We start from the raw sequence: 5,344 nt of genomic DNA, 5'->3' as shown, positions 1-5,344 counted from the left end.
TAAAAGATATGAACAATGATAGTTGGGGGGTCTGTTAACAGTTTGTTCTTCAAACTGTATTATAATTTTACCATAATCTGTGATTTCCCGTGTTTCTTATTACCTTTTCATATAGAAATCTCACTTCTGGGAACCTATTTAAGATACACTTGAAAATGATTGTGTTATTTTTGTTAAATAAGTTTAAAAAAATCCAGCAATACGTGACTGGTTAAATAAACTGAAACACATACACAATGGGATATTTTAGGTAGCTGCTAAGCTACCATTTTATCAATAGTAAACAATTAGTTAATAGTTAATATGTTTTAATGCCGTTCTGTTTTTATATGCAGAATATCTTTTTCTAATTTAGATTTACACATGCACATTGTTAAAGAACTAAAAATTATATTGTAAGAAAAAGAACGATTTACTTCCTGTCTTCTACTTTAGTCACATAGGACACACTAAATAAAACTTTGTATTATCACTATGAGAGCTTCCCTCCCCCCATCTCTTTCTCCTATGCATGTGTGATTATTGTATGACTAAGTGATCCACTATTTGTAGTCTATATCTTTTAGGAGTCCCTAATGATCTTCAGTCAGTCCTGGAAATCATATATTCTCCTGTGCTTTTCACTGCTTCTTTCTTATTTCTTTCCTTTCAAAATGTCCCACAGGCAGGGAACAATTAACCAATTAGTAAAGAACAGAATTTATAGGTCAGCACTGTCACCTTCTTGTCTCAGGGAGACAGAGTTTCACTATGTCGCCCTGGTAGAGTGCCATGGCATCACATCTCACAACAACCTCAAACTCTTGGGCTTAAGCAATTCTCTTGCATGAGCCTCCCAAGTAGTTAGGACTACAGGTGCCCACCACAACACGCAAGCTATTTTTTTTGTAGCAGTTGTCATTGTTTAGTAGGCCCAGGCTGGGTTCGAACTCACTAGCCTCAGTGCATGTGGCCGGCGCCATAACCACTGTGCTATGGGCCTGAGCTTCAGTGAGATTAATTTCAAGTTTACTTTTATACAGATGTAGCTCTGGTATAATCAATTAAAACAAAATTCTCTTGTAGTTGGAAAAGGTCGTGGAGAGGATCTTAACCACTGAATTTCAAACTATTTTGACTGTGATCCTGCCCCAAAAGAAATGCATTCTTTATGACCCAGAACATGCATACATACGCCTAACAGCTTACGTGCTTGAAACATAAATTCCAAGAAGTCATGTTGACCTTTATAAGGTGGCACACTCTAATATATTCTGTTTTATTTCCAATATGTCATAAAACTGAAAACAGAAACACTGCTCTAATCCAGCCACTTTACTTTCAAATAAAGAAATGGAAGCACAAAGAGACAGAATAATTTATTCTGTTTTATCCATAGTAAATTGTCAGGGTCAGGTCTCTCTGGTCCCTGATGTTGGATGCTTCAGGAGTCATACCTACCTCTCCCTACCCCGTTTTTTTTATGGTTAATTTAGTAAAGTGCCACCTTCCCCTTTTCTTTATATTCTTTTGTACCCAGTCACTTCCTTGGTGGCTTCATTCAATCTCATGGCTTTAAATAATACCCATACACCAACAACTCTCAAATTTATAACTCTACTTCATATCAACTCTATCCTCTTCAAAACTACTTTTGTGGGTGGCACCTGTGGCTCAAAGGAGTAGGGCGCTGGCCCCATATGCCAGAGGTGGTGGGTTCAAACCCAGCCCTGGCCAAAAACTGCAAAAAAAAACAAAACAAAAAAAAAACAAACTACTTTTGTTAAGACCACCAGTGATCTCCTTGCTGTAAAACCGGGGGACTACTAGTCTCAAGCTTGTTCTTCCAGACATGTCCAACTTCTTTTTTCTCTGTTGCACATAAGAAAAATAAGAGTTGGCTTGGGCCACACGTTAAATGCACAAACACTAAAAGCCGATTAGCAAAAATAAAAGTCCATGCATACTTTTGTGCTATCTGACACCACAGATAAGCAAAAGAAGTCCTCACAAATACAGCATGCAGACACAGGCCCCAGTTTGGACACCCCTGCATCTGTCAGCAACATTTAACCCAGTTGATTATTCCCTCATCCACTGGGTAATTTAGGCTCCACAAACATGAGACAGAATGTCTAATTCATCCTCCCTTAAATCTACTACTGCACAACACCTGTTTTTCTCTTATAGATAACCATTTTAGAAAAACATACTCATCTAGTTTAGTCATGTAATCACATTGAATTTGAGGACATAATATGTAAGAAAGCACTGAACAAATTAAAATCATATGAATACATGAAGAAAATCTAGCAATCATTTAATTTTTTTAAAAATTAAAATAGAAGGAAACCACTTAAATATAATTCAGATACTAAAACTTAATAAATATTATCCTAAAAGACATTGAATACCATGTTCATTAAAATCAAGAGCTGAAAGAGGATGCCTGCTAAAATTATTCAAGTTTACTTTGGAGATTTGCAGCAAATCCAGTAAAAAGTATAATGCTTGGTATTCACATTGAGGAAAATAAAGATAAAATTATTTATTTTGCTGTCAACCAGGAAAAACTCCAGGGGTTCAAGTAAGTCACATTCTAAAGGGAGGGGGAGTTGTCAGGAACTTATCTCACAGATTTTTTTTTTTTTTTGTATATTTGTTTATGTGGACAAGAGAACATACAAAAAGAAAACATAGGTAGGGACAATCCTTGACATCCTACCCCCATTGGTATGTGAAGGATAAAGAAAGAAAAGCAGAATTTCGGGCGGCGCCTGTGGCTCAGTCAGTAAGGCGCCGGCCCCATATACCGAGGGTGGCGGGTTCAAACCCGGCCCCGGCCAAACTGTAACCAAAAAATAGCCGGGTGTTGTGGCGGGCGCCTGTAGTCCCAGCTACTTGGGAGGCTGAGGCAAGAGAATCGCTTAAGCCCAGGAGTTGGAGGTTGCTGTGAGCTGTGTGAGGCCACAGCACTCTACCGAGGGCCATAAAGTGAGACTCTGTCTCTACAAAAAAAAAAAAAAAAGAAAAGCAGAATTTCAGAAAGTAGTAAGTTAGATGAATACAAGATAGCAACACATTTCTTCTCTGCTAGTAATAAGATCTGAAAAAAAAATGAAATGAGAAGGATATTCTACTTACAATAGAAATAAACCTATAAATTAAGTAGGAATATAATTAAGCAAGTACATAATTTACATGGAAAGACAAGTAGGAAAAAATAGGTCTCACTTTAAGAACTTAGAAGATGGCATATTTTGGTTCAGTGGGAAAATGAATGTATTATTTAATTAGTGGCATTGGAAAAACTGGTCATTAATTTGGGAGAATCAAACTTGGATTATATCTTAAACAATATAAAATAGATTCTAGACAGTTTAGAGACTAAAAATTTTTTTAAAGCAAAAATAACAAAAGACTGCAGAAATAATAGAAGAGTGGGGTAGTTTCTTAACTCAAACTAGAAACCTAGAAGCCATGAAAGACACATTTGTTACTAAAACATTTAATATTAATGTTGAAATTAATATTAACATTAAATTATTAAAATTAATTCTAACACTTAATACTTAAACTTTCATATATCAAATACATATAAATGAAAATATACCATAAGCAAAGAAAATACTAAAAAATATCAAAAATAGAAAACTATTGGCAACACAGGTGGTAAGTATAAGGTTCATTTCTTTATTATGTGAAAAACACCATGGGACAAAAGAAACTGGTGAAAAAGTAAGAAATACAAGCAGGAAATTCCCTGGGAACAGAGCGTATTCAAAAGGCAGTAAACCTAAAGAAAAGGAGGTGCTAGTGGCTATGGCAATGCAAATCAATATGAAATAATTTTACAGTCGTGAGACTGGCAGAAATTGATAGTTGGAATGGAGGAGGGGAGTGATTTCAGACGTTTCTGGAAGTGTGAGCTATTTTTAAGATTGGTCAACACCTATTTAAATTTAAAATACATATATTCTAAAACCTAGCAATTTCTGCTCTGAAACTCTTGTTTAGTGCACTATGTTCAGCAGCTGTAACTGGAAACATCAAAGCTCATTAATAGGAAATGGATGAATAAATTATCCTGCTCCATGTGAAGGACATTAAAAATAGCACCTGAAAGATTTTTGAAAGGTTAAGAGAAAAGCAACATGGAGAATGTACATAATTTGTGAAAAAGTTGTAACTCTAACCCCAGACTAAATCAGTTATGCGTGCGTAGAGATACGTGTGTAAGAGACTGTATTCAAAGGAAAACACAGATAACTAGTATCAATTTGGAGGTGGGAAAACCAGTGATCTAACCTGCCTCTAACACAGACTTTAGAGGGTAGAGGGAGCTAAGGAAAGAGATGGAAAAAGGAAAAGACCTTCTAAAAAGTACAACTGATTATTAAAGAACTTCTACGTGTTGGGAACGCCCGTGGTTCAGTAGGTAGGGCGCCAGCTCCATATATTGAGGGTGGCGGGTTCAAACCCGCCCCCGCCAAACTACAACAACAACAACAAAATAGCCAGGCGTTGTGGCGGGCACCTGTAATCTCAGCTGCTCGGGAAAGAATCACCTAAATCCAGGAGTTGCTGTGAGCTGTGACGCCATGGTACTCCACCGAGGGCGATAAAGTGAGACTCTGTTTCTAAAAAACAAACAAACAAAAAACAACTTATATGTGCATATTTAAAAAGTTTTACGATTGACCTATGCTATATAAAAATGAGTAAACTTGGCTCATTATATACTGTTTGTTCGATGCGAACAAAAAATTAATAAAATCTGAATCATGGAATTTAAAGTGCAAATGAAGGCTTGCTTTCTCCCAAAGGGTCCCCAGCATTTAATGTGGGTGGCTCCATCAGAGTTGAAAATACGGCAGGATTGATGATCCAGTTCGGCATAGAACATTACTTTCAAATATTCAAGTAGGGCGCTTTTGTTTCTATTAAGAGAAGGGAATGCTAGAATTATAGGCATGAGCCACGGAGGCAAAGGTGGGTAGACTTATCTAGCTCAGGAGTTCGAAAACAACCTGTGCGAGAGTCCATCTCTAAAAATAGCCAGGTATTGTGGCGGCCACCTGTATTCCCAGCTATTTGGGAGGCTGAGGCAAGAGGAACTCTTGAGCCTAAGACTTTGAGGTTGCGGGAGGCGCCTGTGACTCAAAGGAGTAGATGGCCGACCCCATGTGCCAGAGGTAGCAGATTCAAACCCAGCCCCAGCCAAAAAAAAAACCCAACCAAAAATGGACCTTGAGGTTGCTGTGAAGTATGGGGCATCACCGCACTCCATAGAGGGCGACAAAGTGAGATTAAAAAAAAAAAGGGATTTGGGGCTTCAGTTCTAAGATTCCATTGCAGCTAAGCT

Source organism: Nycticebus coucang, chromosome 9, assembly GCF_027406575.1.
Source record: "Nycticebus coucang isolate mNycCou1 chromosome 9, mNycCou1.pri, whole genome shotgun sequence".
Taxonomy (NCBI): Eukaryota; Metazoa; Chordata; class Mammalia; order Primates; family Lorisidae; genus Nycticebus; species Nycticebus coucang.
Note: the sequence above shows the minus strand (reverse complement) of the source record.